The 13,283-nt window shown below is 35.5% G+C and overlaps 1 protein-coding gene and 1 pseudogene across 5 annotated transcripts in view; one reads left to right on the top strand and one right to left on the bottom strand.

The window, feature by feature from the left end:
* Positions 1 to 13,283, top strand: part of CHRDL1 (chordin like 1) — a 143,188-nt gene that overhangs the window by 39,903 nt on the left and 90,002 nt on the right. The gene's annotated exons all lie outside the window — the stretch shown is intronic.
* On the bottom strand, positions 10,320 to 10,424 carry LOC136386558 (small nucleolar RNA U3; annotated as a pseudogene).

The raw sequence follows: 13,283 nt of genomic DNA, 5'->3' as shown, positions 1-13,283 counted from the left end.
CCGAAAAATGTGAAGGACCACTAGTCTAGGGCATAGATGATACTTTTCTAGGTAGTAAAGAGAGAACTTATATAAGAAAGAAAGCAAAAATTTTGGGCAAAAATAACAGGAATGGGGTTATGAATGAGATTTAGTAAAAACTCAGTTAACTGAAATGTTACAGGAATACATTTTTGTTTAATGGGAAAAAAATTCCCAACCCTTTTTGTCACCACCTTTATAGAATGAATTTTCCTGTATCAATAAATGAACTCTGATGAACACAAGGAATTCTTGACTAGATGGCAAAAGACCATCCTATGTCATAGTTGTGCTATTCTTGTTGGTGATGATACTATATGCTCCAAGACGTAAGAAGGTGTTTAAGAGACTGACTCAGCATATGGTCTACCTAAAAGTTATTTTTAGGAATCAATCCCTAAGTAAATGAGGTTTATTATTTTTGTATCTGCTTATTTTCTTCTTCTACTTTAACTGAATTTTAAAAATGTGCTGTGGGAGAGATTTGGGTAGATTGGAACAAAAGTTCAGATAAAGAGGCTAATCTGCAGAGCTTTTGTTTTTAATCTTCCAGGTTACTTGTCATACATAGCATTATAAAAGCTGTTTTTTTCCACTTGAATACTACAAAAGTGGTCTAAAGTCATAGGAATTTTTTAAAACTGATATGTAGAGATTGTTCTTCTCTGAAAAAGAGGTTAAGGCACTAGGCAGACACGGCATACAGGTCGAAAAGCATAGAGTGGATATAGCTGTCCTTTACCCCAGCTATATAACAGGAAGAAAATATTGAAAAAAAGAGCAAGTATAAGCTAGCAGTTGTTTTGAGAGAAAAAGAAAGTATTTAAAAATTGAGGTCATAAATTCCAGAAAAGAGAAAATTGAAAGAAATAAACACATTGTCTAGAGGACTTAAAAAGCCCATTTTATGGAGTATAGAAACCAGCTGTTCCTTTTCTTTTTTTCTTGTTCTTGCAGGTTACTTCCTTGTGAGTTTATTTTTCTTCTCGTTAACTCTAACCTTTAACAGTTCTTCTTGTTGGTAGTGGTACTTAAAGTTCCCTATTCCTTCCATGCAAAAATGTCTTTATTTTGCCCTCATTCTTGAGTGATAATTTGGCTGCATGTAAAATTATAAGTGAATGTCTATTTTCCCCTCAGAACTTTGAAGATATTAATAAATGGTTTGTTGACTTCCTTTGTTTGTGGATAAGAAGTATGCTGTTTGATTGTAGTTCCTTTGTAGGTAACCTGTTTTCTGCTTCTTCTAGCTTTCAATATTTTATCTTTTTCGTTGAGGCATGCTATAAGATGTGTAGATGTGTGATCCATTTTTATTTATCCTGATCAACTCAAGAATTTTTCAGCTGAACGACTCAAATGTTCCTTTATTTTTAGTCATTAGTTTTGAAAATTTATCTCTTCCCCTTCTTCCTTTTTCTCATTCTTAAAGTTATCTTTGGTGTATGTTCTTGCTGTTCATTGAATTTATTCTCTGTGTCTCCTTTTTTAATATCTTATTTTAATGATTTTGAGAGAAAGGAAAGAGAGACAGACAGACAGACAGGAACATCAATCTGTTCCTGTATGTGCACTAACCGGGAATCAAAATGGCAACCTTCACACTTCAGGACAATGCCCTAACCAACTGAGCTATCCAGCCAAGGCTATCCTCTGTGACTCTTAATGTCTCCTTTATTTTTTTCCATTTTGGTATATTCCCTTTAATGATATATTACTTCAATTCTGTCCTCCAATTCATGAATTATTTCTCCAACCATTTTATGCCTATTACTTAGGCCATCTGTTGAGTTTTGTTTGTTTTAATTAATTTATTTATTTATATTTTTAGTGAAGGAGAGAGGTAGAGAGAGGGACAGAAATGGATAGACAGAAAGGGAGGGAGATGAGAAGCACTTTAGTTGTTCATTCATTGCTTTTTCATTTGTGCCTTGACTGGGGGTCTCTAGCCGAGCCATGACCCTTTGCTCTAGCCAGAAACTTTGGGTTCATGCCAGTGACCTTGTGCTTTAAGCCAGCAACCTTTGGGATCAAGCCAGGAACCATGGGGTCATGTCTGTGATCACACGCGCAAGTCAACAACCCTGCACTCCAGCTGGATGAGCCCATGATCAAGCTGGTGACCTCGAAGTTTTGAACTTGGGTCCTCAGTGTCCCAGGCCAGTGCTCTATCCACTGTGCCACCACCTGAGTACATGGATTTTGTTTAGAAAATTAAATTTAATGGGGTGACATTGATCAATAAGAGTACGTGGCTTTCAGATAAACATTTCTATCTGTCTCCAGCTCTCTGTATCCAGTCCCAGCTGCCAGTGGAGCATATGGCTTTGGCTTCTATCACTGTTGTACTTTTTTTACTTCTGTGTTTTATTTCTCAAGAGTCTTCTTCGTCTCTATGATTTTGAAATTTTAAAGTTTATTTTTTATTTTAATTTTGCATTTTATCTGTAACTCTTCTTTGGCAAAGAGCAAGGGCTATTCTCTTGTACTCTCTGCCATATTGAACTGAAATTCATACCAGCTTTTCTTCTTTATTTCTTTTTTTCTATTGAAGATAAAACATGAGTAAATGGGTTTAAACCATAGTAGAGAAAGATGGAATTTGATAAAAGGAAGAACTTTAGGACAGAGTGGTTGTTAAATCCTAGAATAAATGACTAAGGATATTTTTAGTCTCTTTGTTTTATATTTCTGGATATTAAAGCATACCTACCCATTTGAGATAGAGTTGGCATAGTTATGCTTTGAGACAGGGCAATGGATATGTTGACTCCTCTGTATTTCTTTCACCCCAGTGATTATTTGGCATGAGGAAGCTCATGCCTTCAGGGCCACAGGAATGTTCAGTCAAAGGAAAAGGGTCTAATTTTCTCTCTTAGCCTAATGCAAGGTACTGTGATGAAAATTTCCTGACTTAAATAAAATATTTAAAGTTATGATAATGAAAAAGTCTTATATAAAAAAGAGAAAACAGACAAGGAAACCATAAACCCATGGCTATGGTTTTACACATTATTGTATAGTAGTATCAACATCAGGGAGTGTTCAGTGGAGTAGTGATCAACTTGGTTGGTAAGTCCAGCTAGGCATGCCTGTTGCTTATCTTCCATTGAAGAGGACAGAGGAACCACCTCTTCGTTCATGTCTGTGTTTCTGATGACCTTGTTTTCTAATCTCCCTATACCTGCAATTTTTAAGGTCCCGACCTGCATTTGAGTTTATCTTCTGAATCTCCTGCTGAATGGTGAAAATTAGAGTATGCAGATGCTTTTCCAGAATTACAAGAGAGGGATCTCTACTGATTCCCATGAAAAGCAAATTAATTTTTTTTTCATTAACATTTTCCAAAGTTTCCATGGCAGAGGTCACATCTTGATCATAGGACTTTACTGGGCCCTAAGAGGGCCCAGTATTACATTGAGGCTAGAAGATAATTAATGGAAAAAGTCAAGACTGTGTGGAAGTCAGAAAGGCCATGAAAACTACCCCAGTCTCTAAGCAAGACTCTATGTAGCCCCAGTAATAAGATATCTGTAAGAGTGAAATTCCATATCTTCTCTTTTGGGAAAATGAAGTGGTAAAGGAGAGAGGGGAAGTGAAAGACTATGATGTGTCTCCATTAGTTCTTTATATATAATTTTATCAACAAAAGAAAACTTTTATAAAGACTATGAGCCTAAATCATGATAATATATGATTATTTTTTCAGTTTTATTTAAAAAATTAAATTTAACAGGGTGACATTGATCAATAAGAGTATATAGGTTTCAGGTAACTATTTCTATAACATTTGAACTGTTGATTATGTTGTATACATCTCCTAAATGCAAATTATTTTCTGTCACCATATATTTGTTCATCATTATTCCTTTTGCCCCACCCTTATCCCCCGCCCCCTCCCCTGATAACCACTTTACTTTTATCTATGTTCATGAATCTCAGTTTAATATCCTACCTATGTGTGAAATAATATACTTCTTAGCTTTTTCTGATTTACTTATTTCACTCAGTATAATGTTGTCAGGGTCCATCCATGTTGTCATAAATGATACTACGTCATCTTTTCTTATGGCTGAGTAGTATTCCATAGTGTATATGTGCCACATCTTCTTTATTCAATCTTCTATTGAAGGGCACTTTGGCTGTTTCCATGTCTTGGCCACTGTGGATAATGCTGCAATGAACATAGGGGTGCATGTGTCTTCACATACCAATTTTTTCAAGTTTTGGGGATATATACCCAATAGAGGAATTGCTGGGTCATATGGTAGTTCTAGTCTTAGTTTTTTGAGGAATCACCATACTTTCTTCCATAATGGTTGTACTAATTTGCATTTCCACCAGCAATTAATGAGGGTTCCTTTTTTTCCACAGCCTCTGCAACACTTGTTATTACCTGTCTTGTTGATAACAGCCAATCTAACAGGTGTGAGGTGGTATCTCATGGTAATTTTAATGTGCATTTCTCTAAAAGCTAGTGAAGGTGGGCATTTTTTCATATATCTGTTGGCTGGCCATGTATATGTCTTCTTGGGAGAAGTGTCTGCTCAGGGTCTCTCCCCATTTTTTAATTGGATCATTTAACCCAGTGTAATTTTTTAAAAGAAATAGAACAAAATCTCACCAGGTTTGTATGGAACTACAAAAAATCCCAAATAGTCAAAGCAATCCTGAGAAAAAAAAAGAATGAATCCAGAGGTATCATACTACCTGATTTCAAATTGTACTATATAGCGACGAGAATCAAAACAGCATGGTTTTGGCAGAAAAACAGATATACAGACTAATGGAATACAATCAAGAGCCTAGAAATAAAACCACAAATGTATGGACAAATCATCTTGGACAAAAGAGCCAAAAACACACAATGGAAAAAAGAAACCCTTTTTAATACATGGTGCTGGTAAAATTGGAAAGCCACATGCAAAAGAATGAAACCTGACTCCAGTTTGTCCCCATGCACAAAAATTAATTCTAAATGGATCAAAGACCTAAATATATAATCTGAAACAGTAAATTACATAGATGAAAACATAGGTACTAAACTCATGGACCTTGGCCGTAGAGAACAATTTATGAATTTGACCCCAAAGGTAAAGGAAGTAAAAGCAAAAATAAATGAATGGGACTACATCAAACTAAAAAGCTTCTGCACAGCAAAAGAAATGGACAAGAAAACAAATAGGCAGCCAACCAAATGGGAGATGATATTTGCAAGCAACAGCTGCAATAAGGGGTTAATATCTGAAATCCATAAAGAACTCATAAAGATCAGCAACAAGCAAGCAAAGAGTTTCTATTTTTTAATGGTTATCCCATTAAGAATTTTCTATTTAGAATTAATATATTTGAGTTCCCTTAGACTTTTTTTTCCAGCATTTTCAGGTCATTAAAGTGCTGTATAAAATTGCCAAAATATCTTATTTGATCTGTTACCAGATACCTAATTCACAGTGTTCCCTTTCCACGAGGTGTAAAAGTGTTTAGTTCTATGATATGGTTTTAATATAGGCAGTAACAGTGTGTTTTTGCCAAGAGAGGCACCACTCACCCCAGCCATTTAAATTCAAGTTTGGTTAAGGAAATGACTTTTACAGTGATTCACTGTAGTCTGTGTATTTCTGTAAGGAGAAACGGGGAGCCCAATGCCATTTTTCTCTCAACAGTATTTAGGTTGTGAGTTAGCTAACGAATACAGGCATTTATACTATAATGCAATATGTCCATTTATGAAAATTCTCACATTCTTCAACATTCTACTCTGAACAATAACAGGGCTTAAGGAAAAAACAAAATTGGAGAAAACAATTAGAAACATGTGTGACTTTGTAACCAGAGTACAAACACAACAACTATACTAATAAAATACTAGCACAGTTTTAGAAGGAATGTTAGTTAGCTTTCTAATAAATAAAAGGATATTACTTTAACTATGGACTTCACCTCTTAAAATGGCAACATTTACTTGAAGGAAGAGAATGTAAGGAAGCGTTGGGGTTTCTTAGTTATAGAGACAAGAGGAAAATGCACAAAGATTAGAAAGAATCATGTAATAGGTATTTATGAGACAGCATATTATCAAATTGAGCCATGAGGAAGAATGTGGGGTAAATGGGAATAGATTACTGTATTTCTTCATGGTTTGCTGATTTCAATTTTTTTCATGCACTTAACATTCACCTGCTGTCACTTGAAGGTGCAAAACATAAATTTGCTAAGAAAAATTATGTATGAACTAATGCAATTTTCATATTATGATACCATTTTCTTATACACCACTCACTTATGAACAAGTTTGAATTTCACAAATCTATACTGTAGCAGAAAAATCAGTAAAAGATGAGGTAGACTTGTGTTTGACAGTTTGGGGTGAGTGTTGCAAGTCACTGGACCAATATGAATCTATTGATTTTTTTTGTCTGTGATTAATAACCTATTTACACATTGTATTGTTCCTCTCCATCTCCTACATGTATATAAAAAGAGGGTCTAGTTTGATGCCTATGTCTATGTGCATATCTGAGACTTCCAGTATTAACAATAATCAAGTACACGGACCTTTATTGCTCTTTTCAGTTTTGTTTTTTAAAGGCAAAATCTCTAGAGGGGGTGTATTTATTTTAACTGTGGTAACATGTAACATAAAATTTATTATTTTAAAGTGTACAGTTCAGTGGCATTAAGAACATTCACAGCATTGTGCAATCATCAGCACTAATCTAGTTCCTCAAAATTTTCACCACCCCAAGAAGAAATCCTATGTCCATTAAATAGTCATTCCCCATTACCTCCCAGGAACCAGACAACTTCCCAGGTACCAGACAACCTCCTTCTTACTGCTTTTTTAGATTTTCATATTTTGCAAATTTTATATATAGAATTATATAAGAGATGGCTAATTTACATACTACCTTGTCTTCTTTCATTTAGCGTAATATTTTCAAGATTTATCCACAATGTAGCATGTATCAGTACTTCATTTTTTATGACTAAGTAATATTCCATTGCATTGATATGCCACTTTTGTTTATCCATTTATTAGAAAATAGGTATTTGTATTGTTTCCACCTGTTGGCTCTTTTGAATAATGCTGCTATGAATAAGTACAAGTTTTCATGTGCAAGATTTTATGTGGCATATGTTTTAAGTCATTTGGGGTATAATGCTAAGAGTGAAATCTCTGGGTCATATGTTAATTGTATGTTTAACTTACTGAGGAGTTTCTCTCTAATTTTAAAACCACCCCATCTTTTAGTTTATTTCTTTGAGTGTTAGCTTCCTGCTATCCTCACATAGCTGCTGATTTCTGCTGATACTATCATCCAAGACTGATGTCCCTTGCTTTCTTCTAACTTCTTTTGTTCTTCTCTGAATTCCATATTCACGTACCTCTTGGATTTTATTTTAAAAGGTCAGTGATTTGACGTTAGTTAACAGGTATACAACACAATCAGCAGTTCAAATACTATAGAGATGTTTACCTGAAACTTATGTATTCTTATTGATCAATGTCACCCTGTTAAATTTAATTTTCTACATGCAAAATAAAAATAATAAAAATAAAAAGGTCAATTTGTTTTAAACAGTCACAGCCACTTAGTGTATTGCTTTCCTTCAGTAAGGTGGCTACAATAGCTATGGTATGCAAGATGCTCAATTGGAGACCATTTACATTTGACTGCAAAAGACTAGTGTATTAAAAAAAAAGTCATTCTTGATTAAGACTATCCAAAATCCTGAACAATCTAGAATTTGGTCTCTGTGTAGCAGAGGTTTCACTTTATTGTTATTGTTGTCATTGTTAGTATTCTTAAAATGATTGGTGAGATGTAGCAACAAACATGTTCACCATCAATTACTTGATCCTCCGTATTCATATTGATTTCTGTCTTGCCTCTTAGATCCCTTTCACTATCTTCTATGCTTCATTTTCATTATTTTCTTCATATACCTGGTCCTAGAACATTGTGCAAAATGTGAAGGGTTAAATCCTTATTGGGAAAGTGGCACCAACCTGCCTTCCACCAGGTTAGATGATCTTTGTCATGGTAAATCCTGGGAATTTTGTTGCTTTTTAAGAAGAATGTAATTTTCCATTAGCATGCTTAGAAGCCCTTATGTCATATAAGAACAAGACTTAATAATAATACTGTGGGTTCTATGTTCTGGTAGAACAGAACTCTTCTATTTTTTTAATGGACATTAACCATAGATGGCTCCACACAAAGGTGAGGAATACCAAATAAATATTCCATTGATTTGTTCTATTTAAGAAACCTCTACCATTACAATAACTATTCTGGGTGAAAGGCAGTGTTTCGCAAAGTTTTTTTTGCAAGGAAAACAATTTTATGGGATGATAATAGGTTTTACTGGGGAAAACATTTATGTGATCAAATAAACTTGAGAGTTTCTGGACTAAGGAAAGATAAACAGGTTTATTTTAATGCAGGATTTCTCATAACCTTTAATATACATATTAATACACATTGTGAATCTAAAAGAAAAGTGTACAGTATATTCCAAACTTATTCAGCCACAGGACCAACTTTTTTACAGAGCACTTTGCAGGATTAGAGCTCTTTAGTATATGTTTTAGGAAATCTTGTATTATGCCATTCACTTTCAGAAGTTATTTATGTTATAGCATTAAACTATTGGTATATACAGTGTTTTAGTTTAGAGAAGTTCATGAGTCACTTTCAGACAAGACTGCAGATTAGTGTTAAGCAAACATTAGTGTAGTTAAGGATCACCTTCTGAGAGTTGAAAAACTGCAAACTCCCAGGCCCTACACTAAAAATTCAGATTCATTTTGGTTTCGGTGAGTATTCTGCCCTTTAAACAGCACCTCAGTTCTGATGCCATTGGACTGGAGATTGCAATTTGGTAGTTGAGCTCATGGAACATCTTAATAAAGGGGGTCAAAAGGATTGCCTACAGAGAACAGTCTGGGATAAGATCTTGGAGTAGAGCACCATGTCTATCTGCAGAGGTCTAGGGGCAACATGATAGCATTGTTTCTCTGATATTGGAGGATATAAGCACACTGGAAACATGTTTGACTCTGTGATAGGGCTCCAGGGCCAAGCCTGCAGTAACATGCATACATTGTTTCATCTGGCCAGCTTCCCTGCTTTCCAGGAGCTCCTATCCAAAGACTCGCTCTTCTGTCATCTTCCACATTCACAGCCTCTGGCTGTCATGTTCAGAAAGAAGGACCCTCTGTGGGAGCTACTCCCTCAACCCCACCCATTGTCCAAGACTTGTTTTTGGCGAGAAATGAATGGCATTTCTCGGAATTAGCCCAGGAATTTCTGCTGATAAACAAATGAAACTCTCAAAGGGAAAGGCAATCAACATAGTTTGAAATAAAATCAGTGTTTTCAGCTTAGTCTGTTTTCAACTTATTTTGAAACAAGAGTCACTTCTTAGGGTATTTTAAATAAAGGATTAGTAAAATGTCCTTTAGTGAGCTTTCTTCCTGGTTCCAGGGCTAACGCTTAAACCAGCGCCTGCTCTCTGAATAAGCAGAGTATGTGACTGTTACCTTGATTTCCTGTAACCTGTGGTTCCAAGACCTCTCCAGCCAGTATTGTGTCAGCCTCCCCTTCCCACACCTCCCTGCCAAGTTGCCCAATACCTGAAATGCTATCATTATCACAGCTTCATCTTTTGAATTAGGGCTTTGATGCCTCATAAATTCATCTATCTTTAAAAGTGGTCATTTAGCTATTAAATTAATCATTTTAATTTAATATGCACAGAGGATCTATAAGGTAGAATTTGATGGTAGAAATGGGTATTGGCTGAGAGATCCCAAGGCCATAGCCTGGACACTTGGAAGAGTTCCTGGATTGGAGGGAGGTGGTAGCATTGAAGAGGGAAACCAGGGAATCAGGCTTTAAAACCTTCTTCCCAATCCTGCAGTGCACCAAACCTCTCCATAATATCAAGGATAGGTTCTTAGTTCGTGTCGGAGGACACAGTGGTTTCTAAGATAAGTTGTCACCTCTCAATTTATTCACTTTGATGTTCATTTAATTCAGTATGTTCTTGAAGTAACCAAATATTCTCCCTAACTGTTGCCGAGAGCTGACAGGTTTCACTTCAGGGTATTGGATGCAAAATAACTATAACCCAAAAGGTTTACCAGATTATTTACAGCCACTAAAATAAATAACAGTCCTTATTAGAATGAGTTTCATTCATTTTTTTGTATTTAGATTTTTATACCATCAGCTATTCCTTAAAAATGATTTTAAAAACTGGTAGATTTGTGGTGTCAGTTATTGAAATCTGTTACAAAATGCACCTCCTCATAGGACTCCATTTTTTGCTATCAAAGTAGTCTATTTTATATAGTAACAAACTATAGAAATGATCCCTGAAAGTATAGTCTTGAAAGTATTCTATTTTATAAATGTCTTGATGTGTCATCTCTTGTATTTGCTACATATAGGCTAAGACCCAGAGTGGGGCCTGGGCTGGCTACTGAAACAGATTTTTTTTTCTACTTCCTAAGTTGATGAGAGGCTATGAAGTATATGTACTGTATCTTTAAATAATGGGATAAATCAAAGTAGTCTTTAATACAGGAAGAAAGTTGTTTGGATTTTTTTTGATTGGGGTGAAAGGGAAAGACATCAAACTTGGGAGTGGAGGTTATTTTGAAAATGTAAAAAGTAGAAAAGTGTCCCTGCAAGCTTTATTTTTTTTCTTTAACAAATTTATACAATTTTGATTTCTCTACCTTCACAAGATCATGTTCTTAGGGATCTAATGCTAAGCCAGAGTCCACAATGACCATTGTACCTTTTATATTGTGTGTTCCTTTATTATGCTAATAGAGAAATGGGGACTGAGAAAGAGGGGCAGGCACATTTGACTTTCTTTCTTTCTTGCTTTGTTTCTCTGTTTTCTTTTCACACTCTGCCTTTACTCCCTTCTTCCTTTTTATTTTCTTTAAAAAATTATTGTAGTAAAATATACATAATTTACCATTATAACCACTTTTAAGCATACAACTGTGTGGCATTAAGTGCGTTTACAGTGTTGTGCAACCATCATCATCATCCACTTCCAGCATTTTTTTATCTTCCCAAACAGAAACTCTGTACCTATTAAGTAAGTCTGCATTTTATCCTCTCCCAGCTGCTGGCAAACCCCACTCTACTCTCTGTCTTCTATGAATTTGACTAGGTACCTCATATAAGTGGAATTCTACAGTATAGTATATATTTCTTTCTGTGACTGGCTTATTTCATTTAGCACAATGTCTTTAAGGTTTATCCATATTGCGTATCTCTCTCTCTTTCAAATTTTAAAGAACATGGTAAAGAAATTTGAGAAGAAGCCAGTGGTAGAAGTGAGGAAGTCAGGAGACAACAAAAGGGTGTTAGAAGAATCTAGAAAATGTTGGTTTTCAGAGAACATATTTCAGAGGATGAGGAAGATACCAGAGACCACACTGTTTTGAACAATTATACCAATGACAAGCTGTAACTGTGTGAAAGACAGACCCATTCCTTATTAACATTTCCCAGGGACCTTCAGAGAGCATCATCTATTAGGAACTAATTACTTGCAGGTTTTTTATCATTTGGAGAAATCCATAGGACTACAACTGTGTCCCTGTTTCCATTTATTTGGAAAAGTACATTTCCAAATGGGCCTTTCCTGAGATTGCTTTCTGAGGGAAATCATGTTTGGCTCTATCCAGTATGGTTTTATCAGAAAGATTATTAAAGGATTAGAGTATCAAACCTATAAGGCAATGTTGAAAGGAAAGTATAATTACTGAGCCTGGTGAAAGAAAGACTGAAGAGACTTCAACAATCTCCAAAAAGATAAATGGGTCTTAGAGGACACTGAGCAGTTTTCTCCTTACATCTCCAAAAGGGGAGCAGTGGTGAGTAGAAATGAGCTTTAGCATAAAAAAGGGTAAGTACAAGGAAATACTTCTAGGCATGGATACGGGGAGCAGAAGTCTTTTAAAAGTCAGTATATAACAGCTCAAGTTCAATGTTGAGTAAAAGCAAGAGACATATACGTACAAACATGCACAATGTGATGCAGTTAATATGAAGTTCAAAACAGGTAAAACAAAATGATACCTTTAGGGAGCTGCATAATTAAGATAAAACTTTAATAAAAAGCAAAACAATGACTTTTCCCAAATTTAAAATTGTGATGATCTCCAGTCAGGAGTGAGGGGGCTTCTGGATTGTTGGCAGTACTTTCTTTCTTGACCTGCATGGTAGTTACAAGAGTGTTTTACAATAATCATTTCAATTGTACATTTGTATTTTAGTTACATTTCTCAGAATAATATATTTTAAATGATACTACATTTTCATTTGTTTTAGATGGTTATGAAAGGAGACAAAAATGACCAGGAGACATCTAAGTCTTACAATCAAGTATAGGATTGTATATGTGCATCTGGCTGTTGAGGGTGTTGTTGTTATTTTTGTTTAATTATTTACATTATTTTGGTCATCTTTAGTGTTGGTTTGTTTTGGGGTGTTTTTTTTTCTCCACAAAGCAGAGCAGTACTAAAGCCTGGGTAAGCATATATTCTCTGCCCTCAAAATGTGCTCTTGAAATTAGTAAAAAGGCGTTTGGACAATTTGAGGTTTTATCTAAACTCTGAGGCACAGAGTGTACTAGTACTTTGGCATCTGGATGAAGCTGTCTGGGTTCAGGGCTATATCATTGACCAGAGGGCCCATTTGGCTCCCAGAATCAGGACCACATTTGGGAAAATGAGATAGCTTTGTTCCTACGGGATATATGTTTTCTCCCTCAAGTTGAGGCTGAATTGTGCTGTCATGTGTGGAAGAAGACATGGAACCAATAAGTAGATGGGCTCTAACCTTGCTCTCCCCCAACTCACTATGGGACTTTCACAGAGAGGCGTAGCCTCTTTAGGCCTCTTTATCAACGTGGAAATATGAGTTAGAATTCTTACCTTGTTCTAAGATTTACACTGACAGTGAAAACTAAGTTGATATGGGAAATTGCTTTGGAAAGTATAAAGAGTTATATATAATATAAGCAAGGTCATGTGCAGAAGGGGAGCATTTAAATCCTGAGTCCCCCTATTATATCATTAAGAGAGAATGTTAGCAAAGCCTGAATTAAACTGGTATTTTGGTACTTGTTCCCATAGATCCCAATAACAGCAGCCACATAACCAGGCACTGACCATTATTGTCTCCAGCCTCAGAAACTATTTATAAATGGGCTAAAGGAAACAG

Source organism: Saccopteryx leptura, chromosome X (genome assembly GCF_036850995.1).
Source record: "Saccopteryx leptura isolate mSacLep1 chromosome X, mSacLep1_pri_phased_curated, whole genome shotgun sequence".
NCBI classification, from domain to species: Eukaryota; Metazoa; Chordata; class Mammalia; order Chiroptera; family Emballonuridae; genus Saccopteryx; species Saccopteryx leptura.
This window is presented reverse-complemented; position numbering and strand designations above follow the sequence as displayed.